This window comes from Bos taurus, chromosome 21 (assembly GCF_002263795.3).
Source record: "Bos taurus isolate L1 Dominette 01449 registration number 42190680 breed Hereford chromosome 21, ARS-UCD2.0, whole genome shotgun sequence".
NCBI lineage: Eukaryota > Metazoa > Chordata > Mammalia > Artiodactyla > Bovidae > Bos > Bos taurus.
Genome location: NC_037348.1, coordinates 15283608 through 15311021, shown reverse-complemented (window position 1 = coordinate 15311021; position 27414 = coordinate 15283608). Strand labels below are relative to the sequence as shown.

The window sequence follows — 27414 nt, the reverse complement described above, 5'->3', positions numbered from 1 at the left end:
CTCTAGTGTCTAGCCTGCATTGTATGGCTCCTGGCACATACTTGATTAGGATGGATGAATGGATGGACATATGGATGGATGGACAGATGGATGGGTGGACAGATGGATGGGTGGCACTTTTGCTGTTTTGGCTGTCTTAGGTTGGACAAAAAATTGTTCAGGTTTTTCCGTAGGTGTTACAAAAAACCTGAATGAAATTTTTGGCCAACCCAATATATCAACCTTGATCCAAAGTCATAGGAAAATTTTTAAAAATAATATTTACCCTATTTTTAAAGATTTTCAAGTATTATCTTCTCCATGACCAGAGACTGAGTCTTTTGACAATCAGCAGCATGTGGTTATGCTGCCCTGTATACCATTCTTGTATCTATCAGTTTTTACTTCAGGACTATCTTCTGCCCACTGTAACACTACTTCTGCTGCCAGGCATTCTTCCTAGAAGGGGATCAGAATATGCTGGCCCAACATGTGCCACTTTGATGTAAAGATTATTTTGAGCTAAAGGAAATTGAGAAATTGCAAACACTGGAAAAGCTTCCTAACCTTACCCAATCTGTCTAAAACAAGGGCATAGTTTTTCCTTACTGAAGGTGCCCACCTCTCACATCACAAAGAGAACAATCCTTTAAAAAAAAAAACACACAAACACATTTATTTATGTATTTATTTGACTGTGTCAACTCAGATCCCTGCAGCACAGTTCAGTTCAGTCGCTCAGTCGTGTCCGACTCTTTGCGACCCCATGAACCGCAGCACGCCAGGCCTCCCTGTCCATTACAGACTCCCTGAGTTTGCTCAGACTCATGTCCATTGAGTCAGTGATGCCTTCCAACCATCTCATCCTCTGTCATCCCGTTCTCCTCCTGCTCAAATGTTCCCAGCATCAGTGTCTTTTCAAATGAGTCAGCTCTTTGTATCTGGTGGTGGGACCGAATGCCATGATCTTATTTTTCTGAATGTTGAGCTTTAAGCCAACTTTTTCATTCTCCTCTTTCACCATCATTAGGAGGCTCTTTAGTTCTTCTTCACTTTCTGCCATAAGGATGGTGTCATCTGCATATCTCAGGTTATTGATATATCTCCCAGCAATCTTGATTCCAGCTTGTGCTTCTTCCAGCGCAGCATTTCTTATGATGTACTCTGCATATAAGTTAAATAAGCAGGGTGACAATATACAGCCTTGACGTACTCCTTTTCCTATTTGGAATCAGTCTGTTGTTCCATGTCCAGTTCTAACTGTTGCTTCCTGACCTGCATACAGGTTTCTCAAGAGGCAGGTCAAGTGGTCTGGTATTCCTATCTCTTGAAGAATCTTCCACAGTTTATTGTGATCCACACAGTCAAAGGCTTTGACATAGTCCATAAAGCAGAAATAGATGCTTTTCTGGAACTCTCTTGCTTTTTCCATGATCCAGTGGATGTTGGCAATTTGATCTCTGGTTCCTCTGCCTTTTCTAAAGCCAGCTTGAACATCTGGAAGTTCACGGTTCACGTATTGCTGAAGACTGGCTTGGGGAATTTTGAGCATTACTTTACTAGCGTGTGAGATGAGTGCAATTGTGCAGTAGTTTGAGCATTCTTTGGCATTGCCTTTCTTTAGGATTGGAATGAAAACTGACCTTTTCCAGTCCTGTGGTCACTCCTGAGTTTTCCCAATTTGCTGGCACAACAAACTTTCACAGCATTATCTTTTAGGATTTGAAATAGCTCAACTGGAATTCTGTCACCTCCACTAGCTTTGTTTGTATGATGCTCCTAAGGCCCACTTGACTTCACATTCCAGGATGTCTGACTCTAGGTCAGTGATCACACCGTCGTGATTATCTGGGTAGTGAAGATCTTTTCTGTACAGTTCTTCTGTGTATTCTTGCCACCTCTTCTTAATATCTTCTACTTCTGTTAGGTCCATGCTATTTCTGTCCTTTATCGAGCCCATCTTTGCATGAAATGTTCCCTTGGTATCTCTAATTTTTTTGAAGAGATCTCTAGTCTTTCCCATTCTATTGTTTTCCTCTATTTCTTTGCATTGATTGCTGAGGAAGGCTTTCTTATCTCTCCTTGCTATTTTTTGGAACTCTGCATTTAAATGGGTGTATCTTTCTGTGCCTCGCTTGTGGCTCAGATGGCAAAGCATCTGCAGCACATGGGGTCTTCACTACATCAGGTGGGATCTCTTGTTGCAGCTTGTGGGCTCTGTAGTTGTGGCGCACAGGCTTAATTGCCCTGTGTCATGTGGTAATCTTAATTCCCAGACCAGGGATCAAACCCATGTCCCCTGCATTGCAAGGCAGAATCTTAACCACTGGAGTAACAGGGACATCCCAAGAACAATCTTTATGAGCAGAGATAGCTCTGGGATGTGTCAAGCACAAACAGAAGCTTACTAAATAACTCCTAATGTCCCCTAGTTCAGTTCAGTTAAGTTCAGTCGCTCAGTTGTGTCCAGCTCTTTGCAACCCCATGGACTGCAGCACGCCAGGCTTCCCTGTGTATCACCAACCCCCAGAGCTTGCTGAAGCTCATGTCTTTTGAGTCAGTGATGCCATCCAACCATTTCATCCTCTGTTGTCCCCTTCTCCTTCTGCTTTCAATCTTTCCCAGCATCAGGGTCTTTTCCAATGAGTCTGTTCTTCACATCAGGTGGCCAAAGTATTGGAGTTTCAGCTTCAGTATCAGTCCTCCAATGAATATTCAGGACTGATCTCCTTTAGGATGGACTGGTTGCATCTCCTTACAGTCCAAGGGACTCTCAAGAGTCTTCTCCAACACCATAGTTCAAAAGCATCAATTCTTCGACACTCACCTTTCTTTATAGTCCAACTCTTACATCCTTACATGACTACTGGAGAAACCATAGCTTTGACTATTCAGCTCTTGCTCAGCAAGTAATGTCTCTGCTTTTTAATATGCTGTCTAGATTGGCCATAGCTTTTCTTCCAATGAGCAAGCCTTCCACCCTACCCCACCAAATATTTATCTTCTCATAGTTTACCACTCCTAGAAGCCCAAACACCTTATCTTTGTCAAGTCATGTCTTCACAATTAATCACCCTTTGTTAAAATGGTATATAAACTTCTGAGTCTAACTGCCTCTTTGGAACTTCATTTCTTTTCTGTGAACTCCTTATGTACATGTCAACATTAGCATCAAATAAAATGCACAGGCCTTTTCTTTGGTTACTCTTTTTCAGTTTAATTTGCAGATGTAAGTTGCAGAATCTAAGAGGGTAGAAGTAATTGTTTCCTCTCCTATACCCTTTGTTATCTCTTTCCTGACCTTATTTTGGACTGTGGGAGCTCAAAATAAACTGTAACATAGGTGTCCCCAGAAGGAACTAGAAGGCTTGTAAATGAGCACCTTATCTAATTAATATACAAGTATCTGAGAGATTGAGCTACTTTGAAAAGTTTCTCAGACTCTGAGACAGTACTTTGTAGCTGCCAGTTCATGACTGTTCTCTTGCGTCTCCTTTCCCTTCCCCTCTCTTCTCCCTTCCCCTCTCTAACTCCCTTACAGTTCGGCACCTTTCTTTGTCCTTGCCTCCTCCCTTTTCCATAACTCCTGGGGTTTTGGTTAGAGACCTCACATCAGTCTCTAGGATGTGCTAATCTGCTGATTAGAAACCACCCCCCCTACCCACCCGGGTCACATGGATTTCCTCCTCAACATGTCATCAACCCCAACTTAGCTTATTTAATGGCCCAGTCCTTCAAAACCAGTGACTACTGAAATCACAGCCTTTGACTGGCTATTATCTGCCCACCACCTTCCCATTTACAACAGTCACTGGAAACTAGACAAGGAAGCTTCAGCATCTAAAATCAATGCCTAAGAGACAGAGACAGGGAACAAAAATACCAAGGGGGAACAGCAGGAGAAGCTGGGAGGAATTGGGAGTTTGGGATTGACATATATACATTATTGATACTATATATAAAATAGAAACTAATGAGAGCCTATTGTATAGCACAGGGGACTCTACTCAATGCTCTGTGGTGACATGAATGGGAAGGAAGTCCAAAAGGGAGGCGATATATGTATATGCATGTCTGATTCATTTTGCTGTACTGCTGCTGCTGCTAAGTCGCTTCAGTCGTGTCTGACTCTGTGCGACCCCATAGACGGCAGCCCACCCTGTCAAGAACACTGGAGTGGGTTGCCATTTCCTTCTCCAATGCATGAAAGTGAAAAGTGAAAGTGAACTCTCTCAGTCGTGTCCAACTCTGTGCAACCCCATAGACAGCAGCCCACCAGGCTCCTCCATCCATGGGATTTTCCAGGCAAGAGTGCTGGAGTTGGGTGCCGTTGCCCAGACACTAATACATGGAGAAGGACATGGCAACCCACTCCAGTATTCTTGCCTAGAGAATCCTGTGGACAGAGGAGCCTTGGTGGGCTGCTGTCCATAGGGTCGCACAGAGTCGGACATGACTGAAGTGACTTAGCATGCATGCATTGGAGAAGGAAATGGCAAGCCACTCTAGTATTCTTGCTTGGAGAATCCCAGGGACAGAGGAGCCTGGTAGGCTGCCATCTATGGGGTCACACAGAGTTGGACATGACTGAAGTGACTTAGCAGCAGCAACAGCAGCAGACACTAATACAACACTGTAAAGCAACTATACTCCAATAACATTAATTTAATACAATTAAATTTAAAAAAATAAAATCTATTCCTGGAGGATCAGGCCTCATTGTTATTAAGCAGTAAGCTCCCCCAAGGACTGGAAGAATGTTCAGAAAATGTCTTTAGCTGTGTCCGTTGAAGGGACATGGAGGCAACTCCTACCACTCCTGCTATCTCAGCAGCCACTGGCACTGCCTGGGAAGAACCTCGGAATTCAGGGCTCCTGGAATATCCCCACACTCCCAACACCCTTCAGTGGCCTTACAGAAGGTGGGTCCCAGTGATGAAAATGGGGTTGCTGTTTTTAGTTCTCACTCCCCTCTTTATTTCCTAGGATTTACAGGAAGAAAGGAGCAGGGGAAGAAAGTCAACTTTACACCATAATCTTCAAGACAGTTATCTTCCCTTTGAATATCAAAGTGACTACCAGCAAGATTTTAACCCTCCTACCCATTTTCCCAAAACTGGAGGGGGACCTTTGTCCCCATGCTGTTAGTCTTTTATTTGTCTAGCCATCTTCAGCAAATGTTAAGTGTTCCCTACTGCCCTTGGCACCTTTCATCTTTTGTGATCAAGTCCAGACACTTACAGCCCAAAGGAGGATCAGGTCAAATGTGCACTGACCCCAAAGTAGGCTTCACCCAGGCCCTACTTTGCTATCTGGTGGGTTATACTGCACAGCCTAGAAGGAGACGACCTCAAGAGCGTTTATACTCCCTTCATTCAAAAAGGGAGAGTAGGACTTCCCTTGTAATCCAGTGGTTAAGACTCTGTGCTTCCAATATAGGTGGCATGTGTGCAATCTCTGGTCAGGAAACTAAGATCCTATATGACACAGCCAAAACTGAAAAAAAAAAAAAAAGAGAGAGGCAGAGAGGGGGTAGTTGGGGGGTGGGAGGGTGTCAGTACCTACAGTGATTAAACATGGGCTCAGGAGTCAAATTGCCTAAGTTTGAGGCCCAGTTCTGCCACTGCCATCTCTGTGGCTTTACACAGACCACCAGCTTATCTCAAACTTCATTGTCACATAGAGCTGTGGGAGCTGAACTGGGCTTATCTGGGTAAAAGCTTTCAGTGCAGGGCAAGCTCTCAATGTCAGGGGTGACACCTGGAGCTCCCTTCTGTCTCCCACTACTCTTCCTCAAGTTCTCTTAATTCTCCAATGTCAAGGCAGAACACATTTTCCAGTGCCAAAGACAAACCTCCCAAATGATGTTACCCAGCTCCCAATGCATGAAGAAACATTGGCCCCTCCCTATCTGACAGTTTAAAATTAAGTTTGCTCACCCCTGGGAAAGGTGGGGAAGGGTAGAGACCAAGCGGGTGGGTCCTTGTCACTCTGCATTCCCAGTCGTGCCAGATTGTTCTTGTTGTTCAGTCGCTAAGTCGTGTCCAACTCTTTGCACCCTCATGGACTGCATCATGCCAGGCTTCCCTTCCTTCACTATCTCCTGGCGTTTGCTCAAACTCATGTCTATTGAGTCGGTGATCCCATCCAACTATCTCATCTTCTTCTCCTCCTGCCTTCAATCTTTCCCAGCATCAGGGTCTTTCCCAGTGAGTCAGCTCTTCACATCTAGTGGCCAAAGTCTTGGAGCTTCAGCTTCACCATCAATCCTTCCAATGAATATTTAGGGTTGATTTCCTTTAGGGCTGACTGATTTGATCACCTTTCTGTCCAGGGGACTCTTAAGTGTCTTCTCCAGCAGTGCAATTCAAAAGCATCAATTCTCCAGTTCTCATTCTTCTTTATAGTCCTACTCTTACATCCGTACATGACTACTGGAAAAACCATAGCTTTGACTATACAGACCTTTGTCAGCCAAGTGATATCTCTGCTTTTTAATATGCTGTCTATATTTGTCATAGCTTTTCTTCCAAGGGGCAAGCATCTTTTAATTTCATGGCTGCAGTCACCATCTGCAGTGATTTTGGAGCCCACGAAAATAAAGTCTATCACTGTTTCCATTGTTTCCCCATCTATTTGCTATGAAGTGATGGGACAAGATACCATAATCTTAGTTTTATGAATGTTGAGTTTTAAGCCAGCTTCTTCACTATCCTCTTTCACCTTCATCAAGAAGCTCTTTAGTTCCTCCTTACTTTCTGCCACTAGACTGGTATCATCTGCATATCTGAGGTTGTTGATATTTCTCCTGGCAATCTTGATTCCAGCTTGTAATTCATCCAGTCTGGCATTTTGCATGATGTACTCTTCTCTAGTGGCTCAGATGGTAAAGAATCCACCTGCAATGCATAAGACCTGGGTTTGATCCCTGGGTCAGGAAGAGCCCCTGTAGAAAGAAATGGCAGCTCATTCCAGTACTCTTGCCTGGGAAATCCCCTAGACAGAGGAGCCTGGCAGGCTACAGTCCATGGGGTCACAAAGAGTCCGACACAACTGAGTCACTATCACTTCATTCTGCGTGTAAGTTAGATAGGCAGAGTGACAATATACAGCCTTGACATACTCCTTTCCCAATTTTGAAGCAGTCAATTTTGCCAGGTTGGTAGTAGAAGATCCTTATCCTCGTAAATGCTCCATAGAGGAGGGTGAGAAACACCGTGAAGCTGTCATGTCCTGGCCTTGCAAAGAGTTACAGGGATGGTTTTGGCATCCCTGTAGATGGCATCCCTCTAGAGCACTTTATCCCAAAGCTATCAGCATAAAAGAGAATATAAAGAAGATAATCCTGAAAATCCTAAAGCCTTTTAAGAGGGATTATCAGACAGGAAGGAGTTTCTTAGACTCTGAAAAGACAGTTCATGGTTGGAAAAGCCCTGGATGATGAGTCAGAAGACAGGGGTTTCAAAACAAACTTCAGCTTTAAGAAGGGTGGCCTTGGAACTTCCCTGGTGGCCCACTGGTTAAAACTGTGCTCCCAAAGTAGAGGCACAAATTCAATCTGTGTTTGGGGAACTAAGATCCCACTTGCCACACAGTGGGGCCAAAACAAAGGAATTGTGGCCTTGACCAAGACAGCTAAACGCAGGGACCATAGTTTTCTCAACTCTACATGAAGGGTAATAGTTCCTTGTTCAGCAGTTTGCCCTGAAAATTTGTGGGGATCTGTGTGAAAGACACTTAAAAATTATGATGTACCATACAATATTATTATTATAAATAATAATGAAAGTCAAAAGGAAAGTCTGAAACTTAGAGTTCTTCAGTGTTCTCAAAATTGTCTAAGAATACAGGAATTTTTTTTTAGGTCAGTGTTTTTGAAACTTTATTTAACATGACCATCAATAAGAAAAGTCATTTTACATTAGGAGCCAGGATACATATAACACATATCTGTGTATGTACATGTGTATTAATTCTCCAGAGAAACAAGACCAATAGGTATACAGAGAGATTTATTTAAACATTGGCTCATGTAATTATGGAGGCTGAAAAGTTTTATGATCTGCTCTCTATCAACTCTAAAGAAATCCCAGGAAGCCAGCATGCATGCATCCTAAGTTGCTTCAGTCGTGTCTGACTCTGCCACCCTATAGACTACAGTCTGTCAGGCACCTCCGTCCATGGAATTCTCCAGGCAAGAATGCTGGAGTGGGTAGCCATGCCCTTCTCCAGGGGATCTTCATGACCCAGGGGTCGAATCCACGTCTCTTACGTCTCCTGCATTGGCAGGGGTGTTCTTTGCCACTAGCACCACTTGGGAAGCCCTCCAGGAAGCTGGGGGTGTAGATTATAGTCTGAGTCTGAAGGCCTGTAAACCAGGAACATCAAGGACAAAGACTGATGCCACAACTCAATCAGTCAGAGGCTGAATTCAGATTTCCTCTACCTTTTTGTTCTATCCAGGGCACTAACAGATTAAATGATGTTCTCCCACTTTGGAGGAGGGCAATCTGCTTTATCCTTATGGCAGAAAGTGAAGAAGAACTAAAGAGCCTCTTGATGAAAGTGAAAGAGGAGAGTGAAAAAGTTGGCTTAAAACTCTACATTCAGTAAACTTAGATCATGGCATCCGGTCCCATCACTTCATGGCAAATAGATTGGGAAACAGTGACAGACTTTATTTTTTTGAGCTTCAAAATCACTGCAGATAGTTACTGTAGCTATGAAATTAAAAGATGCTTGCTACTTAGAATAAAAGCTATGATCAATCTAGACAGCATATTAAAAAGCAGAGGCATTATTTTGCTGACAAAGGTCTGAATAGTCAAAGCTATGGTTTTTCCAGTAGTCATGTATGGATGTGAGAGTTGGACCTTAAAGAAGGATTAGCACCGAAGAAATTATGCTTTTGAACTGTGGTATTGGAGAAGACTCTTGAGAGTCCTTTGGACAGCAAGGGGTACTGGGGAAATGAACACATTTTCAATAGGTTTCCCATGTTTTTCTACATTTGCTTCTTTTTGTCCCCCTTCTCTACAAGGATGATGTTTTAAAAAATTAATGCACATTAAATTAAATGTGCATCAATTAATCACATTTAATCAAACCAGCCCATCCTAAAGGAAATCAGTCCTGAATATTCATTGGAAGGACTGATGCTGAAGCTCAAACTCCAATATTTTGGCCACCTCATGTGAAGAACTGACTTATTAGAAAAGACCCTGATGGTGGGAAAGATTGAAGGCAGAAGGAGAAGGGGACAACAGAGGATGAGATGATTGGATGGCATCACCAACTCGAAGAGCATGAGTTTAAGCAAGCTCCGGGAGTTAGTGATGGACAGGGAAGCCTGGTGTACTACTGTCCAGGGGGTCGCAAAGAGTCAGACACAACTGAGCAACTGAACTGAACTGAATCTGCTTTACAAAATCCACCAGTTCAAATGCTCATCTCTTCCAGAAACACTCTCACAGACATCTGAGCAGCCCTTGGGCCAATCAGGTTGACACCTGAAATTAATCATTACAGCATTCAAAAACAAACATTTCACAGTGTAATACTTACCTTGAAAATAAAATGGACTCTGATATGTCCCATTGTTGTTGTTCTACTTGAAATAAAATGCTGATCATTAATCTTTAAAATGATTTTTTAAAACACCAATAGGTCGAAACTACAACTTGAGAAACACTAGTGCAAATTAGTAGATTAGATTAGTAATGTAGGTTTACTATCTGGCCTCTAAAGAGCAGTCCAGGGGGTCTCAGAGAGGCAGACACAACTGAGCAACTGAACAACAACAACTCTGAAGGGCTCGATAATAAATTTTAGGCTTTGTAGGCCATAGAGTTTCTGTTGCAGAAGACAGTCACAGACCATGCATAAATGAATGAGAACGGCTGTATTTCAATAAAACTTATTTACAAAAACAGGTGACCAACCCACCGGCCATAGTCTGCTGACCCCTGGTCTAGATGAACTAAAGTTTTTTTAGGCAAAAACGTGCTAAATGACTATGAGACCGTAATGCAGATAACCTTAAAAACCTTCTGGGTCTCTAAGACCTTGCAGAGCTTGCTGACAACCTCAGTTTGGCCTCCTGTATCAATCCACTCTCCCAGAGAGAGAGAGTTCTTCCAGCAGCAGAAATAGCCAGCCCTGTGTCTCACGACAAGTACTCCTCCCAGTGCAAATCAGCAACCTGGCATCTGGTCATGAATTGAATTAGTGTGAGTCATTGCCCGAGAGCCTGATCAGACTTGAGTGATAAAAAGAGTCATGTTCCAGAGCCTACAAAACCAAGGACTGGATTCCAAAATGTCTCATCTCATGGAGCACTGCCTTCCCAGTTCTGCTTCTTCCCCCATGGCCCCAGCCTGGAGAAACAAGACTGGCAGAGTATTAACTATGGAAATCTAAACAATTGTGCACTGGCATAGGAACTTCCGGTTTCATTTGGTGTTCAGTTGCTAAGCTGTGTTGAACTCTTTGCGACCGCTTAGACTGAAGCACGCCAGGCTTCCCTGTCCTTCACCAACTCCCAGAGTTTGCTCAAACTCACGTCCATTGAGTCGGTGATGCCATCCAACCATCTCATCCTCTGTAACCCCCTTCTCCTCCTGCCCTCAATCTTTCCCAGCATTAGTTGGGTCTTTGACTAGGAGGAAGGAAATTCCAATAATGTCTCTGGAGAAGGACACATTTTAACCAAAGCTTCTTTTTGGCAGTCTACAGAATCTTTTAGTTTGACCTTCCAGAAAGTCATCGTGTCTTTATTTCAAAGTGAGCGGAGGGACTTCTCTAGTGGCTAAGACTCTGAGTTCCCAACGCAGGGGGCCCAGGTTTCACGCCTAGTCAGAGAATGAGATCTCACATGCCACAATTAAAGATCCCATATGCCACAACTAAGATCTCATGCAACCAAGTAAATAAATAAATATTTTAAAAAAGAAGTGTCCAAGCTATAATTAAAAAATAATAATAATGAGCAGAGCATAGCCCGGTGGCTTTTGACACAAACAACCTATTGTCCTGCAGCTCCACTCAAGAGAACCAGTGATTTTGACCTCTGTTGGCACCTTAAAGGCATAGGGTTTATTATGAGCTCACCAAGGGGTCAGAAAGCTCTTTCATAAAGGACCAGATAATAACTGGTTTAGGTTTGCAAGCCCAGAGGCAAAAGCAAAGACCTATACAAGCATTTCGAATGTAATCATTTAAAAATGTGAAAATCATTCCTAATTCATTGGGCCCTACAAATACAAGAGGAGAGTTACATTTGGCCCATAGGCAGTAGTCTGCCAACCCCTGGTTTAGAGGAATGGAGCGCAGAACAGTAGCATAGCTAATGTTCCCCTTGAACATTCTTCAAGGGGAAAAACAATGACAGATTTGGTTTTTGAAATATATCCTTTCAAAGTCATTGCCCTTTTTAATGGGTAGTATTAACTGAAGGGAATTTATTATACTGGAATAAGGATAGTAAAGTAATGCTCAAAATTCTTCAAGCCAGGCTTCAGCAATACGTGAACCATGAACTCCCAGATGTTCAAGCTGGCTTTAGAAAAGGCAGAGGAACCAGAGATCAAATTGCCAGCATCCACTGGATCATGGAAAAAGCAAGAGAGTTCCAGAAAAACATCTATTTCTGCTTTATTGACTATGCCAAAGCCTTTGACTGTGTGGATCACAATAAACTGTGGAAAATTCTGAAAGAGATAAGAATACCAGACCACCTGACTCACCTCTTGAGAAACCTATATGCAGGTCAGGAAGCAACAGTTAGAACTGGATATGGAACAACAGACTGATTCCAAATAGGAAAAGGAGTATGTCAAGGCTGTATATTGTCACCCTGCTTATTTAACTTATATGCAGAGTGCATCATGAGAAACACTGGGCTGGAAGAAGCACAAGCTGGAATCAAGATTGCCGGGAGAAATATCAATAACCTCAGATATGCAGATGACACCACCCTTATGGCAGAAAGTGAAGAGGAACTCAAAAGCCTCTTGATGAAAGTGAAAGAGGAGAGTGAAAAAGCTGGCTTAAAACTCAACATTCAGAAAACTAAGATCATGGCATCTGGTCCCATCACTTCATGGGAAATAGATGGGGAAACAGTGGAAACAGTGTCAGACTTTATTTTTCTGGGCTCCAAAATCACTGCAGATGGTGACTGCAGCCATGAAATTAAAAGACACTTACTCCTTGGAAGGAAAGTTATGACCAACCTAGATAGCTTATTCAAAAGCAGAGACACTACTTTGCCAACAAAGGTCCATGTAGTCAAGGCTATGGTTTTTCCTATGGTCATGTATGGCTGTGAGAGTTGGACTGTGAAGAAAGCTGAGCGCCGAAGAATTGATGCTTTTGAACTGTAGTGTTAGAGAAGACTCCTGAGAGTCCCTTGGACTGCAAAGAGATCCAACCAGTCCATTCTAAAGGAGATCAGTCCTGGGTGTTCTTTGGAAGGACTGATGCTAAAGCTGAAACTCCAATACTTTGGCCACCTCATGCGAAGAGTTGACTCATTGGAAAAGACTCTGATGCTGGGAGGAATTGGGGCAGGAAGAGAAGGGGATGACAGAGGATGAGATGGCTGGATGGCATCACTGACTCAATGGACGTGAGTTTGAGTGAACTCCGGGAGTTGGTGATGGACAGGGAGCCCTGGCGTGTTGCAATTCATGGGGTCACAAAGAGTTGGACATGGCTGAGTGACTGAACTGAATTGAAGGATATTTACTAGGTTAAAAATTAAGGACATAATTTAATATTAGAAGGTCTTAAAAATAAAATTATATGGTTAATCTTCTTATAAATATTCTTTATGATATAGTGTAAAAATATGATATTTTAATCTTGTGGATTTAGAACAGGTACTAGTCAATAAGTTGAAGATACAGGTATAGTCCTATAGAGTAAAATTCCATGAAAATTCTATATTCTTGAGATCCATACAATGAGGTGAGAAGAAAAAAATGTTTAGGATCTGGCTAGAGGAGCAGAAGTCACCATGTAGACTGGACCTGGTTGTCCTGTTATGGACCCTTGAGCACATGATAATGATGTATAAGAAGCAAAGCCACATGCAGATAAGGTAGAAAGAGAACCTGGGATGAGCTTCACATGGTCTTCTGAGTCCCATTGGAAGGGAGTACTATAGTGGGGTTGGGTGGAGAACAAAAAGTGAAATTGTGAAAAACTAGGATGGAAAATATAGGAAAGAAGCTGTGTCCTTATTAATGACAACGTTTAGGGCACTGAATATGCCTGCCAAACCATCCATCTTCATGATTCCATGTCATCCCATCTGTTCTGATCATCACCATTCCTGCTGGCCTGAGGCAGTGTAACAAGGAAGAGAATCAAATAGAGATTTTAGTTAAGGAGAGGAGCATGGTCTTTGCTGGGAAAACAGACACAAACCCCAGGGCTGAAAGATGAGATGGGGCTCAAAGTTGGAGAATGGGTATAATGATCTGAAGCCAACAAGAGCAATAATGTATATAAATACAGAATCAGAGCCAGTAGTTCAGGACAAAGGTCTTGGGGATATAATGTACAGCATGGTGGAAATGGCACTCCACTCCGGTACTCTTGCCTGGAAAATCCCATGGACTGAGGAGCGTGGTAGGCTACAGCCCATGGGGTCGCAAAGAGTTGGACACGACTGAGCGACTTCACTTCATGGTGACGATAGTTAATAATACTGTATTGTTATTTGAATGTTGCTAAGAAAGTAAATCATAAAAGTTCTCATCACAAGAAAAAAATGTGACTATGTATGGTGACAGATATTAACTAGGCATATTGTGACCATTTCACAAATATACAGATATTGAATTATTATGTTGTATACCTGAAATTAATATAATGTTAAGTGTTAATTCAGAGAAGGCAATGGCACCCCACTCTAGTACTCCTGCCTGGAAAATCCCATGGATGGAGGAGCCTGGAAGGCTGCAGTCCATGGGATCACTGAGAGTCGGGCACGACTGAGTGACTTCACTTTCACTTTTCACTTTCATGCATTGGAGAAGGAAATGGCAACCCACTCCAGTCTTCCTGCCTGGAGAATCCCAGGGACGGGGGAGCCTGGTGGGCTGCCATCTATGGGGTCACACAGAGTCAGACACGACTGAAGCAACTTAGCATCAAGTGTTAATTATATCTTGATAAATAAATAACTAAAAAAAATATAAGTGATCACCATGAGAAACAGATAATCGTCCTTAAAAAAGAAAGCAGCAGAGAAGCACATTAATGTGAGCCTGACATTCTAGACATGTTTCCCCCTTGAGGTATTACTATACTGAAGCAGCTCAGAGCCAAGAGACTAAGAGGTAGAGTATAAAGTTGTGTCTAAGAGGCTGAGCGGCTGAGCAAAGATGTTGGTAATCTCACAGAGCTGGGAAGGCAGACATTCAAGGTCAGAGCTCACCAGATAGATGGAACCCTGGTAAGCACACCAGAGCAACAATGAACTGGAAACAGACTATCCATCCTAAAAACTGAAACCAGTCTTCAAACTGCTCAATCACAAACTGGATTGAAGGGATCTGACTCAATTCTGCCTACCAGAAAGGAAAAATAAACTCTTTGTGGAATGTCAGCCAGAGTCTTGATAATTTCCCATACATAATATTTGACTCTCAATAAAGAAATTATCATGCATTCTAGGAGTTAAGAAAAGTGACTAAAAACTAAAAATCAAGAGAGAAAACAGAAATGATGACAAACTTGATAATTCATTTTGAAAAGAGACTAATGAAAGTATAAAAATTAAGGACTAATTAAGTTAATTAGTATATGAGCAGATTAGACACAGTAGAAAAGAGGATTAGTGAACTGCAAGATAGGTCAATAGAAAATATTCAGATCAACTAATGTAGAGCAAAAAGCATCAAAGTGTGTAAAAGTTTATATTAGACCTGAGATACATTAAGAAGATCTAATATTTGTAATATTTGGATAATAGACCTGAGATACATTAAGAAGATCTAATATTTGTAATATTTGGATAATTCATATACCAGAAGGAAATGATTAAAAATTGGAACAGAAGCAATATTTGAAGAGATAATTGAGAATAAAGTCAGAAAAGTGAAAAAAAGCGTGAAATCAAAGATTGAGAAAGTTATTTGAACTCCATACAGAGTTAAAAAAGAAACTTCTTACAGACAAAAATATTCTAAGACCAGATGACTTGAATACAGATTGACTAGATTATCTTCAGTGATAAACATACGTATAAATTCTGGATGTAAATGATGAATGTATTTTTTCTCATGCCTCACAGAACAGACAGGAGCTTCTTTTCCTGCATCTTGCTTCAATTCTTGACCAGCAAAACACGTGCGAAACCTTCCAAAGCAAACTCCAAGGCCAGATGTCTCCACTGAGGAATAGTTACAAATATTAAAGGAAAGACCACAATAGTCTTATATAAGATCTTTTAGAGAATAGAGTGAATACCTTGTAATTAATACTATGAGGTCAGTGTAATTTTGATTCCCCATACTGGCAATACATTATAAGAAATGAAAATTACAGGTACATCTTTCTCAAAAAACTATTGTTTCACACAGAGATCAAGGGTATATTAAAAAAAAAAAAACTTGCCTTGCTAAATTTATTTAAAATATCACATTAGGATCAATTTTAAACTTATTCAAAGAATAAATATTGGTTTAAAATTCAGAAATCAATTGATTCAATTCATCCTATTAATAGAAGAAAGAAAAACCAAATAATTTTCTCAATAATGAAGAAAAAATATTTGACAAAATTCAACCCTGATTTGTTATTTAAAGAATAATCTTTTAGTAAACTAACTATAAAAAAGGAGCCTCCTTACTTGACAGCATATCTACAACACACAAAAAACAAACATCATATTTAATGATCAATTATTACAATTTTTATTGGCAGTTAGGATGAAGACAATGACTCTGCCCTCTCCATTCCTGTTTAATATTGTATTGAAGGCTGTGACCTCTTCAGTATATTACTACAAAATAAACATAATGGATTAAAAAGGAAGAAAATAAAGTTGTTACTCACAGACAACATGATTTTACACACACAAAAAGTGTTTAAAAATATATAAATCATTAGAATTAGTAAATAAATTTAGTAAGGTGGTTAGATAAAAATTAATATAAAAAATAAATTTATTCCCATTGTCCAGCATCCAACAATTTTTACAAATGAATTAAACAAATAATACCATGTAGGATAATATCCCCAAAGTTCTAATGCCTAAAAATAAACAATGTGCAAGGCTTTTACAATGCAGAAGAACCATATTAAAAGAATACAGATGAAACCTAAGTAAGTGTAAGACTATATCCTGTTTCCTGGATTAGAAGAGACAATGTTGCAAATTTGTTGACTTTTCCAGGTTGATTTTAATACCAGGAGGTTTATTTTTGGGAACTGAGAATCTGAATTTCGAATTTCATATGGAAATGCCAAACACCAAAGGTAGCCAGAATAAACTTGAAATACTTCCACCAACTGATGTCAAAACTGGTTATAAAGGCATTGTAATTAATATATTAATTAGCGCAAGAACAGACAAGTAGGCCAGTGAAACAGAGTAAAAAGCCCATAGAGTTATACATAAAACACAGACAGAATTAAAAGAGGATATTGTTGACAATAATGATGCTGAATCAGCTTAAGATTTATAAGAAAAAATAAAACATGGTAAACCAAAACATGAGTCTTACCTCAACCCACATACACAGCTCAAGTTTTAATGGACTGTTGAAGGTGCAGAAGGATATCTTTAGGACTATTTGATTTAGCAAAGATTATTTACACAGTAAAATATAGGCACCATTTATAAGGGAAAACACATACATTGGCCACTTTTTGAGAGAGTGGAATTACAAACCACATTTGGAGAATATATTTTAATCTATATTACGAACAAAAGACTCATAGCCAGAACCCAAAGAGAATATAAGAATAAAGAAAATATTGATAGAAACATAAGAAAAAATATATTGAAAATCAGAAAAAAGAGTTGAACAGTCACTATTAAAAACATTAATAATCACTAGAATAGGTAAAATTAAAAGGATTAATTATCAAATTAATCAAAATTAAAAGGATTAATTATCATATCAAAATGGTCAGTTGTAGAGAAACTGAAATCTTCATATATTTCTGGTAGAATGCAACTTCTCCAGAAAACTGCATGGCATTACCTGCTAAGGCTGAACGTATTTATACTCTGTGATTCAGCACTTCCTTTCCTAGGAATAGATAGATGTACCCAACAGATATCAACATACAGGTTCAGCAGTAGACATGATTAAGAATACTCACAATGACTTTATTGATAATAGCCAAAATAACCATCTGTAGAAGAAGGAATAAATAAGTGGAATGTTTTACAGCAATGAGATGAATGAGTTCCTTCTACATGAAAAATATGAATAGATCTTATAAAAAGAATAAGCAAAAAACCTGCTTTATTTCACTTATATGAAGCTCAAATATAGATGAGGCTAATCTACGGTATTAGAAATTAGGAGAGGGGAGACTGGTAGAACGGCATAGTGGGAACTGACAATACAGTGACCAACTGACCTGATTTACCTGGGACTGAGACTTTAATCAGGGTATTCAGTGTTAGAACTGGGTTAATCTCAAACAAACTTGAATGGTTTGGTCACTATAATTGGCAGGATTTTGTGTGGTGCCTCTGCTGAGTTGTTGATCTCTTTCTACACCAGAGTGGCACTTACATGGCAATCACTTTGTGATAAGCTATCTGGCTATACCTGCGTAACCTGTTGTCTTCCTTTTTTCATGTATGCCTCACTAATAAATTTACTAAGCAAATGATCTAGCATTTATGCGTAGGGTATACAGAAAATCATCCCCAAATCCTATATTGATTTATGTGTGCTTTTTCTGCTGATTGGAAAGACTCTTCCTCATTAAGCTCATGCTTATTCACTCACTATATATTTGATCAGTACCTACCACCAGGTAAGTGCTGTTCCAGGGCCCGGGAATACAAAAGCAAGCAATGCTTGTATTCTTGGGGAGCTTTCATTCAAGGAGCAGGAACAAACAAACAAACAAAAAAACATTACAAAATATACTAATATATAGCATGCTGCTGCTGCTAAGTCACTTCAGTCATGTCCGACTCTGTGTGACCCCATAGACGGCAGCCCACCAGGCTCCCCATCCCTGGGATACTATTAGATATAAAAGTGTAATCAAAAAATTAAAAATGAAGAGGGTCAATGTTTAGAGGGTCATGAGAAACTGATGTTCAGGAAAGGGTGGGTCATAGAAGGCTCTTCCTTCCTTTCATAGAAGGCGGTGACATTCAGTAGAGATCTGAATGAAGTGGAGGAACAGCCGTGCCAGCATCTTAGGGTAAAGAGAGAAGGCGAATTCCACGTGGAGGGAGCGATGACTATAAAGTTCCTGAGATGGGAGCATAAAATCCATCACTTTTGAGTACTTATTACAAATAAAACTATCCATTTAAAGTCTGCCTTTCCTATGACCCACTGATAGCTTCATTAGGGCCAGGAACATATCTGGCTTATTCACCAAATGTTCCCACTGTCAAGCATGGTGTGTGCACTTGCCCAGTATCTGTAAAGAGAACAGATTACAACACTATGTTTTTGCATATCCTTCGGTTTGTTCCTGGGCTATCTCTTCTGTCCCAAGAATCTGTTTATTTGTGCCTTGGTCTCTCACACTGCTTTAATTGCTGTGGCTTTAGAGTTTGTCTTGACATCTGATGATATGGACCACACACTGGAGATATAAGCATAAGTAAAAATAGACAGATGTTGTCATTGTCCTCATGACGGTAAACTCCTGGTAGGATGGTGGAGGGAGGAAAGCTTAACTTCAAAGGCGAGATTGGCAGTGTTATCTAGGTCTTGGGGCGTAAGTGCAGAAAATTGAGAACTAGAACAGCTTGTCTGGATAAGCAGGTTGAGGATTTGACATGGGAAAGTCTTCCAAATAGGGCTCAGGGTTTTTATTCGAGGTGAGTTTCTTGGGAGCCATGTGTAGGTTCTAAAAAGGGCGTGTGCTATTTCCAGTCCCCAAACCAAGTGGCGAGTGTTAGTATCTGTGAAGCAGAGCCCAGAATAAATTCCTGCTGAGAGGGTATGACTGGTGTGGGACACAGTGTGATCTGTCCATCTGATCCTCACGAAGTAGCAGCCACACAAACAGCTCAGACTGTCCCTCTGTGCCCTTGCTCTGAACCAGTGCAGACCTGGGGCCCAAGGGTTAAGTGTGGGTTTTTAAAAATTAAGCAGCTATCTGAGACGGCCTGATGCGATAACCCAGCAGCGCCCTTTGGCTGGGGCTTGAGTCTCCCCAGCCCCAAACGTGGATAGTGTTGCTGGCTGCCCCAGATTTTAGAGGGTGAGATGGCAAGAGGTGAAAATGTCAGTGTCCTTGGCCAGGAGAGGATGCCAAGGCAGATTTAGAAACCTCAGCAAGGCCATGCACAGGAAAGTAATCAGACATGTATTTCAGTCTTTGCACCTTGGTTGCAAATTATTTCCAAAATCTTATGCTTATGTCCTGCTCTCTCACCACCAGCTTCCAATCCAACGGGTAAAACTGGGTCTATCTTTTATGTTTCATGTTTTGGTCTCAAGTTTGAGCCTAACTGAATTTCCATAACCCAATTCATGCTCTATCTGATCTTTTAAGTTCATTAATTAATTTTTGGCTGCACTGGGCCTTCACTGTTGTGCACAGGCTTTCTCTAGTTGCAAGTGAGCAGGGCCTGCCCACGGTTGTAGTACCTGGCTTTCTCACTGGGGTGGCTTCTCTTGTAGTGGAGCATAGGGTTCTAGGCACATGGGCTTCAGCAGTTGCAGCACACAGGCTCAGTAGTTGGGGCACACAGACCCAGTTGACCCAAGGCATGTGGAATCTTCCCAGACCAGGGACTGAACCCATGTCTCCTGCCTTGGCAGACAGATTTTTATACACTGTGCCATCAGGGAAGTCCACGCTCTATATGACCTTCACCGACTATTTAAGTAAGCAGGATAGTTTTATAAAGCTAATAACTACCCAATTTTGTATGATGAGTTTTCATAAAGCAAGACGGCACTGTCATGAAGTCTCACCAGCTCCTTGCTGCAGGCAAGCACGGACACCTCACCTGCAGGGAGCCAGGCATGTGAAGTGTCTTAGCTGAGGTCTTAGGGAGGTAGGAGAAGATTGTGGTGGTTTCTAATATTCGCCAACTTGCTATGAGCCTCCACGTAGACTTGTTACTGGCGCCTCATTACCATCTTCATCCCTACGTGCTCAGATTCTCTTTTTCTCATGGAGAAGGGATTTCCAAGGAAGAAAAGCACCCTTGGCCCTTCCTGGATTGTCTTCCAGGAACAACAACACATCATGGGAATGTGTTTGTGTGCCACCACCTAGCAGGGCCAGCAGACAGCACCCCCACAGTGGTCCCAGTCCCCCCACCAGAGCTTGCTGACAGACCTGCTCCTATGGGACACTAGGCAGTGTCCTTGTCCCTTCTAGGGGGCAAAGAATCAGTAGTGGTTGATTGAATGGATCAAAGGCATAGTCTAAAGGTACAAACTGAGTTCTCCAGGCCAGAATACTGGAGTGGGTAGCTGTTCCTTTCTCCAGGAGATCTTCCCAACACAGGGATTGAACCCAGGTTTCCTGCATTACAGGTGGATTCTTTACCCGCTGAGCCACTAGAGGGGACAAGGAATCACTAGTGGTTGAGTGAATGGATCAAAGATGTTGTCTAAGGGTACAAACTTCCAACTAGTAGACAAGTCCTGGAGTTCTTAATGCATAGTACAGTGAATACAGACAATGATATAGTCTAATCACCACATTTTACTGGGTCTTACTTATTGCCACCAAAATGAAAGAAATGATAATTATGTGATGTGATAGAGGTGCTAAGTAAAGATACAGTGGCAATTATATTACAGCATACAAGTGGCTCAGAGGTTAAAGCATCTGCCTCCAATGCGGGAGACCCAGGTTCGATCCCGATCCCCTGGATAAGGAAATGGTAACCCACTCCAGTATTCTTGCCTGGAGAATCCCAAGGACGGAGAAGCCTGGTAGGCCACGGGGTCACAAAGAGTTGGACACGACTGAGCGACTTCACTTTACTTCACTTCATACAAATGTATCAAGTCAACATGGGGCATACCTTAAAATTACAGTTATATTTTTAATGTATTTCAATTAAAAAAAGATGAATGAGAGAACCCCACAAAGTAGGGGGATCAATTAAAGGGTCTGGGATGAAACTTCTGGCCTTAGAGATGACAGAGCTCATTCAAGTCCAGCCTCTGGGCTCACAAACCCTTTCACCTTGCGAGTTACTTTACCCTCTCTTTGCCTCCACTTCTTCCCCTGTTTGAAGAAGCAAACACCTACTTCACAGAAGGGTTGTGAAAATTACACTTGGCAATGTGTATAAAGGGCATGGCCTAGTACCTAGGTCCTGAGGCAACACATGAGCAAATCCACCTGGAGAACTAGCTGTGACTCCAGCCATGGTGCCTGGCCTGCTCTGTGTGTGAATATTGTCAAGACCCCCATCTTTATCTTTTTATCTGGGATCAAATCAGTGATTAAGAAATATTCGCCTTTTTTATGTTGTTCAGTCACCAAGTCATGTCCATGTCTTCCCAAACCCATGGACTGCATATATATACACCTTTTGTAAGGACCTTTTATATATCTTAAAAAAAAAGAAAAAGAAAAAAAGCCTTTAGCATGTGTCTAATCACTGAATCTCTTCCTTACCTCTGTATGCCTCAGGCTCCACTCTTCCTGGTGTACAGTTCAGTCCTGTTTGCAACTGTCTGTTCATGGCCTTAAAAACAAATGATCAAGAAATGTTAGGGATTGAAGTAAAAATAAAATAGCACACATTACAAGGATACAGCTTACTGAATTTTATTCTTCACCCCTTACTAATCCCATTATTCTCAATGATGCCATTATTCTTACCCTTCTGGGGCAGGAATAATTGATTATCTGTCTATAGATTCCACGTAGACCTCTATTATTATGGTTCTATTAGTAACATAAGAGGAAAGAGTGGTTAACAAAAGTAGTAAGATTTGTACCAGAAGGAAATGATCAGGAGCTTCAGACTTAGGTAAACAGGGAGAGATAAGGGGCAGATGAATTCCAGCAAGTTAATTTGTGTTCACCAAGTCTCCCAGGTTCCAGAGGACAAGGATGTTGGAAGAGCCTGGAAGTCAAGCTGCAAGGTAAGGATAGAGGGCTGCTCTCCATGTCCTCAGCCTGACCACATGTTTGATGTGAGAATGAGGTCATCGTGTGGGACCACCATCATCGTCCATGTTCTGAGAGTTGACCAAAAGTCAGAATCTTATGCAAGATTGTGAACCAGAGTTAGATCCCACTAGAATTTAGCTCGTCTTTGAGATCTGATCAAAAAAGCAAAACAATTAGGCTGATGGTAACAGGACTCATCCTCTCACAGCCTGTTGAAGGGAGGCAGACATAGAAGTGGAGACCTGGAGAAAATATTGAGTTACTGGCCATGTGCTGGAGGTTCCAGGAGATTCATATGAAGAGTTCAAGATAGGCCATGGGCATTCTCAAACCACATTTGGCAATGGAGGGAGCAGTGATTTCTAACTTCCTTGGAAGAGAAATGTTTTTACCCATCATCGGAATTTTTTAGCTTAGCTTCCAGGCGATGCCCTCAAGCCCTTGGTACCCTATTTCCAATAAATCTCCACTTAAATACACAAAGAAACAAAAAGACATGGGGAACCATCACTGTCCTAGACCTGGGAGAAAAATCTAAGAAAGCTTAACTCTTCTTATCCCATTTTATCTGGGTGAGAGAGAGTTCTTTAACTGTATTATGGTCCTTCTCAGTTTTATTGTGATATAAAGGGATTCATAAGCTGGGTCCCTTCTTCTCATTCAAGTTTAAAACCAGTTGAAAGAGAGACAAAAGGCAGTCAAAGAAATGAATTTACGATAGGTGCTTTATTACTGATTAAGACTCAACTGGAAGATATAGTTTAGATGTGCAATTATAATGAGCGGCTCAAAGCTGCACCCCAGTTAATCAATCCACACAAGTTCAGACAGTGTTAGGAAACATCAAGTCTTCCCACAGGAGCAGAGCCATGACTGCTAAGCAGACCATTTGGCAAAGAACAAGCTAGAGCACAAGTTCCTCTCAGCTGCCATTTTCCAAGAGAAGAAGAAGGAATGGCTGGTTCCTTCTCCCAAATGGGCTTTTCCCACTCAGAAAAGCCACTCTCTTCCAGAGATAAATAAGCCAGAGAGAAGAGAAAGGCTGAGCACTTCTCTCTAACAGATGTTGCTCTTCACAGAAGGATACATCGGGGCGGGGGGAGATGCAATGCTCCCAATAGTGGATTTTCATTTATTTCTTCTCATTTGCCATTTCTCTCTCAAAGAGAAGGAACCACCTCTTTTCCTTCTTCAGCACTGTGGTCCTTGGAATGGTACACTGGATGAGAATAGTCTCTGTCACATGTAGGCTGACACATAAGGGATTTCCATATGTTCATGGCAGTGGCAAATGGACTGCTAAATGGCTAGAGCACCCTGCACAGGACTTGGCTGTGTTACCAGCAGTCAAGCTCAGGGCTTTCATAAAATGGCAAAGGAACCCTTCCACATGGGAACGCTGATTCATCCAAACTGTGTCTGTGGGAAGGTGATGGTATCATGGCAGGATGAAGGATTTCCGGGGAAAGAACAAGTAGGAGAGTGGATGTGTTTCTAAATCCATTCATGAATTTGAGGATATAAGTGGGATATTCATTTTTTTTTACTTAATGTTTAATTGATTTACAATGTATTAATTTCTGCTGTACAGCAAAGTGATTCAGTTATACATATGTATGTGCTGTGATTAGTCGCTCAGTCGTGTCTGACTCGTTGCAGCCCCATGAACTATAGTCCATGGGATTCTCCAGGCAAGAATACTGGGGTGGGTTGCCATACCCTCCTCATACATGTGTATACACTCTTTTTAAATATTCTTTTCCACTGTGGTTTGGGGCATTCAGTATTCATTCCTTCAACAAATATTCCCCAGTGTCTATGAGGGCTAGCCCCTGCTCTGGGGATTCAGCAGGGGATAGGACCCAGGCCCTGGCCTCATGAAGCTTTCTTTCTGCTCTGGATGGCAGGAAATACAGTGTAACAAATAAAGAAATAATATGTATTACCACATGTAGAGACTCACTGCTATGAAGGAAGATACCACTGGGTAAGGGAGTAGAGAATGACATAGATGTCAGGGCGTGCATTTTTTGGGTAACAGGTGTCTGGATGAAATAACTGTCAGCAGCTGGAGACAGTTACATGCCTTGGAGTCTTGCCTTCCACGCAGTGAAGAAATCTCAGTTCTAGATTCTCGGAAACTCTTTTGCCAGCCCCAGTGTGAACAAATCAAGGGACAAGGAGTTTTCTGGGTTTTTAAGAAAACTGTTACTGCTAGATAGCTCCAAAATGTAATAAGAATTTTCCTTAAGCTGATAATTTTCTCATGCTGAAAGGCTTGTGATAGTTTCTGGAGCAACCTAGAATAAAATGCCTTCTTCATTCATGTGCTAATAATCGACTTTTTTTTTTTTTTTTTTTTGAGGGCCTCCTCTCTACATGGGACATCTCTGGTGGCCCAGATGGTAAAGCATCTGTCTACAATGTGGGAAGGTGGGGTTCAATCCCTGGGTCAGGAAGATCCCCTGGAGAAGGCATGGCAGCCCACTCCAGTACTATTGCTTGGAAAATCCCACGGAAGGAGAAGCCTGGTAGGCTACAGTCCATGGGGTCACAAACAGTCGGACACAACTGAGCAATTCCACTTTCTTTCTTCTTACTTTTCCTCTCTACATAGAATGCCACTTACAAAGATGGGCAAGTTCCTTAACTTCTGTAAGCATCGTTTTCCTCATTTGTAAATCAGGAGGAACAGGGCTTGCCTTACTGAGTTTTGATCAAAATTAAGGTAGGCAACATATCTGTACCCAGGTACTGAATTATAACAGAGCTAATCTAGCACAAGGCTGATTGATCTCCTGTGATACCGAAGATAATCCTGGAATGAAAGGTTTTCTTTCCTCAATTTATAATAAGTGGATGGGTCCTTACAAAAGTAAGTTTAAAACTTAGTTCATTGGAAGGACTTGCCTGGTGGTTCAGTGGCTAAGACTCTGTGTTCACAATTTGGGGGGCCTGGGTTTGATCCCTGGTCAGGGAACTAGGTCCCACATGCTGCAGCTAAGACCTGGTGCAGTCAAATCAATAAATGAAAATAATTATTTTAAAAAAAAGTTCATTAGATTTCACAGTCCAAATTTTTTCCAAAGTTGCATGCTTACTCCTCAGAAAGAGCTTGTCCTGGACTAATTCATGTTTTCTAATACCATATCATCTCTTCAAATTTTCATTATATGGCATTATTCCTAGGCTTTTTCATCCTGTCTGTTTCCATTTGGATACATGCCTTTTGAATGGGGAACATTTTGGCCAGGTGAGCTCTGACTGGTAGAGAATTAAATGGACTGAGTTCACCCCCATCTCCTTTGTGTGGGCACTGAATCTCTATTAACAACATGACATTTATATCAATTTTTAAAAAGTACTGCATCACATGAATTGCAAATATTGCACAAAAGATTATTGCAACCTTCATTCTTAAGTGAAATACTGTGAGAAGAGGAATCCCAATCTTTCTGTCTTCCATTTATCTTTTTGGGAATCATGAGTTTCTCATTTATATGGCATACAGAGTATTTTTTTATGGTCTTCTTTCATATCCAAAACCCCACTAAAGTAAGAAAGTATCAGTTCAGTCCACTTCAGTCACTCAGTCGTGTCTGACACTTTGTGACCCCATGAATTGCAGCATGCCAGGCCTCCCTGTCCATCACCAACTCCCGGAGTTCACTCAAACTCACATCCATCAAGTCCTTGATGCCATCCAGCCATCTCATCCTCTGTCATCCCCTTTTCCTCCTGCCCCCAATCCTTCCTGGCATCAGAGTCTTTTCCAATGAGTCAACTCTTTGCATGAGGTGGCCAAAGTATTGGAGTTCCAGCTTTAGCATCAGTCCTTCCAAAGAAAACCCAGGATTGATCTCCTTCAGAATGGACTGGTTGGATCTCCTTGCAGTCCAAGGGACTCCCAAGAGTTTTCTCCAACACCACAGTTCAAAAGCATCAATTCTTCAGCGCTCAGCTTTCTTCACAGTCCAACTATCATATCCATACATGACCACTGGAAAAACCATAGCCTTGACTACATGGACCTTTGTTGGCAAAGTAATGTCTCTGCTTTTGTATATGCTATCTAGGTTGGTTATAACTTTCCTTCCAAGGAGTAAGCGTCTTTTAATTTCATGGCTGCAATCACCATCTGCAGTGATTTTGGAGCCCCCAAAAATAAAGTCTGACACTGTTTCCACTGTTTCCCCATCTATTTGCCATGAAGTGATGGGACCAGATGCCATGATCTTCGTTTTCTGAATATTGAGTTTTAAGCCAACTTTTTCACTCTCCTCTTTCACTTTCATCAAGAGGCTTTTTAGTTCCTCTTTACTTCTTAGGGGTGGTGTCAAATGCATATCTGAGGTTACTGATATTTCTCCCGGCAATCTTGATTCCAGCTTGTGCTTCTTCCAGCCCAGCATTTCTCATGATGTACTCTGCATATAAGTTAAATAAGCAGGGTGACAATATACAGCCTTGATGTACTCCTTTTCCTATTTGGAACCAGTCTGTTGTTCCATGTCCAGTTCTAACTGTTGTTTCCTGACCTGCATATAGGTTTCTCAGGAGGCAGGTGAGGTGGCCTGGTATTCCTATCTCTTTCAGAGTTTTCCACAGTTTATTGTGATCCACACAGTCAAAGGCTTTGGCATAGTCAATAAAGCAGAAACTGATGTTTTTCTGGAACTCTCTTGCTTTTTCCATGATCCAGTGGATGCTGGCAATTTGATCTCTGGTTCCCCTGCCTTTTCTCAAACCAGCTTGAACATCTGGAAGTTCACAGTTCATGTATTGCTGAAGCCTGGCTTGGAGAATTTGGGGCATTACTTTACTTGTGTGTGAGGTGAGTGCAATTGTGCGGTAGTTTGAGCATTCTTTGGCATTGCCTTTCTTTGGGATTGGAATGAAAACTGACCTTTTCCAGTCCTGTGGCCACTGCTGAGTTTTCCAAATTTGCTGGCATATTGAGTATAGCACTTTCACAGCATCATCTTTCAGGATTTGAAATAGCTCAACTGGAATTCCATCACCTCCACTAGCTTTGTTCATAGTGATGCTTTCTAAGGCCCACTTGACTTCACATTCCAGGATGTCTGGCTCTAGGTAAGTGATCACACCATTGTGATT

The 27414-nt window shown here is 41.5% G+C and overlaps 1 long non-coding RNA gene across 1 annotated transcript in view; it reads right to left on the bottom strand.

The window, feature by feature from the left end:
* The window catches only part of LOC132343333 (uncharacterized), a 103654-nt gene that overhangs the window by 11713 nt on the left and 64527 nt on the right, over window positions 1-27414 (bottom strand). The window contains exon 3 of the long non-coding RNA XR_009492096.1: window positions 21796-21865. This is a non-coding gene — a long non-coding RNA (uncharacterized lncRNA). The remainder of the gene's footprint in view (window positions 1-21795; window positions 21866-27414) is intronic.